Here is a 6,999-nt window from a genome sequence, read left to right as displayed (position 1 = left end):
ATAATAAAAGTCTGATATGACAAACCTACAGGCAACATCATACTCAATGGGCAAAAACTAAATTCATTTTCCCTGAGAACGGGAATAAGACAGGGATGCCCACTTTCACCACTCCTGTTCGACATAGTACTAGAAATATTAGCCATTGCAATTAGACAAGAAGAAGAAATAAAAGGCATCCAAATTGGAGAAGAAGGAGTGAAACTGTCCTAATTCGCAGATGACATGATATTGTACATAAAAAACCCTAAAGACTGCATCAAAAAACTATTAGACTTAATAAATGAATTCAGTGATGTAGCAGGATAAAAAATTAACGCCGAGAAATCTATGGCATTTCCATACACCAATAGTGAACTTACAGAAAGATAATTTTTGTTTGAGACTCTTTTCTCAATCAGTTTTCTTAGAAAACAGGTAGATTCAAGGCTTACTCTTCAACCTCTGGGTTTCTGTATCAGATTCTTCTGGATATTTATTTCTCTTGCTCAGAACATAGTGTACTTAGGTCAGGATTTGCATAGTACACATGTGAGACAGTACATAACTTGAGGTGTCTCCCGCCCCCTTGAAGGTGTATTTAACTGTGTGAAATAACCAATTTTCTCTTATTCCTTAGCATCCATTCTTTTTCCAATCACCTACTTATCTGTTGCCAGGTCTAAGAAAACAGAGGTAGATTACACAAGGCTGCTGTCAAGGGACTTGAATACAACAGATGAATTGAATGCCAAAAACTCAGAGGTTCAAGAAATATCAACATACTTCATTTTATTTAAATCAAATTTATTGTGAATTTGAGACCAAGACAGCTGCTTGGCAAATAATTTAATCTTAGTCATTATTCAGCTTCCTTAGGGTCATCTGAATGTTCCAAGGGTTATGAAAAAGCAACATATTTGGGGATTTGCCTATGGTCTTTGGTCTCATAGGGAAAAACTGTGCAACACTTTGCAATTTAGTAGGAATCCTGGCTAGCTCATCCATGTTGTTGTTTCTGCGTGTGGTTGTGTTTGACTAGGTTATCTTACAACTCTGCAGAGATAGTTAACTTGTAGAACATTATTAATTATGTAAATGTATTCTGTGCATAACTAAGTCAATGATTCCTGTTCATGGCAATGCAAATTAATTTTGTCAGATAGAGAATTTAAATCTCTGGAAGTTATATTTCCATTTGAACTTGTTTTTATGTATATCTTACTGGTTCCATCAATAATTATTGGGTAAAATAAAATCCTTGAGGTGTTCATTTTACATTTGTATATTCATGATTTTATCCTCTTTTAAAATATATCCTGTTACAGTCACATGAATATGATCCCACAGAGGTGCACAAATCATTTGAAGTGGTTCCTGCCTCAGTAGCCGTGCTAGTCTTTGCCAGGTAAGTACATTTTCAGGGCTGCTGCGTGGTTGTGCAGGCTTTGGAACACCCAACTCCAGGGGGTGCCATTCACATAGACCAGGAGTAAAATTGTTCAGATAGTAAATATGCCAGGGGGCATAGGCTTCTGTGGTAATTACTCAATTCAATAGTTGCAAATATAGTTGCAGCCCTAGCTAATATATTAATGAGTAGACATGTCTGTGTCCCTCCAAATTTTATTTATTAAAACAGGCACCAGCCCACGGGCTGCAGCTTGCCAGTTCCTGACATACACCATGGTGGTTTGTCAGTAACCCCCCTTGAAAAGCTGTGAGAGAATGAGAAGTAGGGCCTCACCATGTACATCTCTCTTTGCTTCTCCTACTTGCTCTTCAGAAAACACAATTTATCTCATTACCATCTAGCATAATTTGCTCAAAAAGCCCAGTCTTTTGAAAATAAAAGACAGAAGCAAAGATGTTAATAAATATTGCCTTGGTCCCACAATGTCTCTGAATCAAAGGACTAGAATACCGGCCACCTTGATAGAAAAGGAGCAGAAAAATACAAATTGCAAACAGATCTCAGCAACCTATCCTGTCACAGAGATAAAAACCTATATTTTTTATAATAACTAGTTTTTAAACTTTCTTACTTTATGTGAAATAATTCCGTTTTCAGAGCACTTTTTAAGAGATAGACAGAGAAAGCGAAGTATGAAGAGCTAAGTCAGTGGTGTTATTGTGAATGTTTATCAACTGGCTGAAGACTTTACGCTAGGTCAGAAAAGGCCAGTTGGCTTCTGCCTGGTGCTTCTGGTGTGTTTGCTCAGAAGGAAACTGGCTACAATATAGGAAATCTGACTACCCTGAGTCCACCTTGCTGGAAAGGACACATGCAGGTGCTTTGGTAGATGGACACTATCAACTGCCAGCTCTGTGAGTGAGCTGTCCGGGACTTGAACAAACATTTCTCCGAAGATGGCCAACAGATACATGAAAAGATTCTCAACATCACTAATCATCAGGGAAATGCCAATCAAAACCACAATGAGATATCTCCTCACACCTGTCAGAATGATATTATAAAAAAACAACAACAAACAAGTAACAAGTGTGGTGAGCATGTGGGGAAAAGGAAACCCTCGTGTATGGTGAGATTGTAAATTGGTACAACTACAGTGAAAAACACTATGGAGGTTCCTCAAAAAATTTTAAATGGGATTATCATACAACCCAGCAATTTCCACTTCTGGGTATTTATTGAAGAAAATGAAGACACTAATTTGAAAAAACATATGTGCCCCTATCTGCATTGTAGCATTATTTACAATGGCCAAAATATGGAAGCAACATAGGTGTCTATTAATAGATAAAATGGATTAAGAAGAGGTGAGATATAGATATAGGTATAGATGATATAGATATAGATATAGGTATATTCCCAAAAATATATACACACACTTTGAATAATTATAAAGTCAGTGTTTATTAAAATGCATTTCATTTTCAAAATTGAGCTATCAGCTGTTAAAGTGTGTATACATTTTCGGGGGACAACCTGTATATATTACTCAGCCATAAAAAAGAATGAAATCCTGCCATTTGTAAGAACAGGGATGGACCTAAAGATTATTATCCCAAGTGAAATAAGCCAGACAGAAAAAGATAAATACTATATTATTTCACTTACATGTGGATTCTAAAAAACAACAACAAACAAATGAATAACAAAACAGAAATAGACTCATATATACAGAGAACAACCAGATGACAGCCAGAAGGGAAGGAGGTAGGAGACATGGGTCAAAAAGGTGAATACAAGTAAGAGGCACAAACTTCCAGCTATAAAATAAATAAGGCACAGAGATGTAATGGACAGCACAGAGAAAAAAGTCAGTATCATAATAGCTTTGTATGGTGACAGATGGTTACTAAACTTATTGTGGTAATCACATCATAAGGAATCCTATCTAATAAAAGAGTAATATGCAAATTAACCATCACACCCTCACTCCCCCACTCCATCACAAAGATGGCTGCAGCCACGGAGCTGGAGTGAGCAGGAGGCTTGTGTTGCCCCCAGCGATGGAGGAAGCCAAGCTTCTCGCCTGCCTTCTCAGCAGCGTTAAGGATGTCCAACTGCAACTTTGGCCTGCCCCCCAATGGCAAGTGGATATCCCCAGAGGACTCCAAGGCTGCCAGAGGGATGTCTGATTGCCAGCTTAGGCCTGATCCCCTGGGGAGTGGGCATAAGCCAGCAGGTGGACATCCCCTGAGGGGTCCCAGACTACGAGAGGGGACAGCCGGGCTGAGGGACCTCCCCCCCACCCTGAGTGCACAAATTTTTGTGCACTGGGCCTCTAGTATAAATATAAAATCACTGCTAATATAATATGTCAACTATACTTTGGTAAATGATACATTTTAAAAAGATATAAACAATGTAAACTTTTTTTTCTAAATGATTGAGAAAAGAAAGTGTCTTTTGTTTTTCAAAGCTATCCCCTTTCAACCACACCTCAGTTAATATCAATGAAGTCACTTTTGGAAAGCCCCTCAGTTTGAGAGCTGCTTGCCAAGAAGAACCAGTCATGTGATTAGACTAGAGGGTTGCAACTTTCAGCTCCACCTTCCAACCTCAAGGGAGGGGAGAGGGGCTAGAGGTTGGATTAATCAATCCCCAATGCCTAATGATTTTCTCAATCATGCCTACATAATGAAGCCTCCACAAAAATCTCTAAAGTACTAGTACAGGGCTCAGAATTCTGGGTTGGTAAACACGTAGGGGTGCTGGGAGGGTGGTGTGCTCAGAGAGCCCATGGACGTTCTGCTTCTCTTCCCACATACGTTGCCCTATGTATGTCTTTCATTTGGCTGCTTCTGAGTTACATAATTTTATAAAAAAAAGAAATATAATATGTTAAATGTTTTCCCAAATTCTGTATGCCATTTAGCAAATTAATCAAGCCCAAGGAGGGAATTGTGGGAACCTCTGATTTCAGTCAGAAGCATGGTAACAACCAATGTGTTGTTGTCTGAAGTAGGGGCGATTTTGTGGGAATGAACCCTTAATTTGTTTGATCTGACACTATCCCCAGGAAGTTAGTGTTAGAATTTAAATTGTTGGACACCCAGTGGATGTCTGCCAGAGAATTGGAGAATTGCTTGGCGTGGGAGAAACCCCACACATCTGGACACAGGAGTGTTCAGTGTGAGTAGTAGAGAAGAAACACAGGAGTGTTTTTCCTCTTTTAGGCACTAATCGCATTCAGGGGGGCTCTACCCTCATGACTGAATCACACCTTTCAAAGGCCCTACCTCCTAATAACATCACTTTGAAGGTTAGAATTTCATCTTAAAAAATCTTTATTGTTGAAAGTATTACATATATCCCACTTTTTTCCCCCTTCTACCTCACCCCACCCCCACCCCAGGCCTTTACCACTCTATTATCTGTGTCCATGGGTTATGAATGTAGGCATACAAGTTCTTTGGTTGATCTCTTCCCACCCACTCACCCACCTACCACCACCTTCTCTCCGAGATTCCACAGTCTGTTCCACACTTCTATGTCTCTGGATTTTAATATGTGAATCTTAGGGGGAGACATACACATTCAGTCCATACCATGATGTGTAGAAAATAGTGCATATGTTCACAAAAGTATTTGTACAAGAATATTCATGTTAATAAGATTATTTCCAAACTAGAAACAACCCAAATATGCATTAACAGGAACATGTCTGATATCTATATCATTAAAGGAAATAATTTTCTTTAATATTAAAATGAACAATGTTGATGTAATATTCTATTTCCTTATTAGATGTTATTTTTTTTAAAAGAAAAGAGAATACATGAATAAAAATAGAACAATTGTGAATCAACAGGCTTTTAAAAACATTAAAAGTAACTAACACTATATTTGCATTGAGCTACTTTTCAAAGAGAAGAGATTGCAAAACACGAAGCTTGGAAGCTGAGGAAATGACCTGCAAGTCACTTAAATGAGTAGCTCCTAAGTGACACACAGTGGGCCAGGCTTCATTTTAAAACTTTTAATTATTTTAATGTAGTTTGATCTATTGTTTTATTTGGGTTATGGTTAATCTAATCACATGTAACCATTATGAAATCACTAGATTTCAGACATTTTATTTTTATTATTAAAAAAAATTTTTGAATAAAAAAATCTCTTCTTATTTTTAACATATTTTCAAAGCTCATTGTGTATTAGGGGCTATTAATTAGATGCACTTAGTTGTAAATTAGTCTGTTGCCCAGTAGAGAAGTGTGGGCCAATCAAAGGCACATGGGGACCAATGAATGAAGCATGGTGATGGTTAAGTCAGAGCTGTCTTCCCAATAATTCTAAAATATTTTGGGGGCTTTCAGTTCTAAAAGAAGCCTGTATTGGACTATGATTATTATAAACACACCCTGTTTATGAATGAATAATTAAATAGCATGCATTTATTTAAAGGTCAGTGTAACAATGACACAGAGCATTCTTAGATTTACAATAAGATGTTATATCTGGCTCCTAAAGTAGTGCGTTAGTTTGAATCTGTTAGTTTGAATTTGCTTCCATCACTCCATTTCTAAAATAAATGAGCAAAGATGGAATGTTCAAACATTAAGGTACGCTTTGGAGCTTAAAATAAAAGGGTGTATTTGTTTATGATACAGCCTTTGTTCCATCAGAAAGAACTACGTTTCTTAGGGTGAGATCAAAGTTTGCAGGTCTGCAGAGCATCCCAGAGACTGAAGATTTAATTTTCTCTCACTAGGGGTGTTAAAAGGAGGATTTAGAGTTCTTTGTTCGAATAAGGAGAAAAGGCTGAGAAGCCATGCCACTACAACCCTCACAGAAGTCAGGGAGTATGCACGTACTGCCCAAAGAACAGTGAGATTACAAATTGAATTCTCTTCTCAAACGGCCAGTGCCCAGCAGGCCTTGCATTCCAGCAAGGAAAGAAACATTTCTTCTCTTTTCCACTGCAGCTGCCACTGTCATTCTGTACTGATCTCCAGGTGGCTGAGTTTCCTGCACAGCTTCTGGGCTACCAGGCATGACCATAGACCCCACATTATACTCTCAGACTCCAGGTGCTGCCTCATATCTCCTTACTTCAGAGGCTTAATAGAAGTCATAATTTAGAGGCCACGCTCTCGATGAGTTCAGGGACTGTAACGTTAGCCTGTAACTGAGTCACAGGCCATCGGGTACCAGATGTTTATAATCCACTGTTCGATGGAGGCTTTATACTTGGTAAAGCCTGATATTTTAAAAGATATGAGATTTAGTCTCCAGATAAAATCTTCTACTAATATTCATTTTGCTATTTGTTTTTATCCAAACACCAAGGGAGTATAAAAGTGTGTGGCATGTCTAAAAATATATAAATGGTCAGCAAATAGATTTAATGAGATGATAGATCAGAGATACTTAAGCAAGGAAGGGGTAAGTGGATAAGGAGAAGAGTGATCCAATGCTATGTACTTGGTATGGGGTATCTGCTGACCCAGAAGGACACAGCTGAGATCTTTGCTGCATTTCTAAAAATTCAAGTTGACATGATATATATATATGATATATATGGTAGTACCTCTGCTTAACATCTTTAG

Source organism: Myotis davidii, unplaced genomic scaffold (genome assembly GCF_000327345.1).
Source record: "Myotis davidii unplaced genomic scaffold, ASM32734v1 scaffold1144, whole genome shotgun sequence".
NCBI lineage: Eukaryota > Metazoa > Chordata > Mammalia > Chiroptera > Vespertilionidae > Myotis > Myotis davidii.
The sequence above is the reverse complement of the archived record's forward strand: the minus strand, read 5'-3'. Positions refer to the sequence as shown.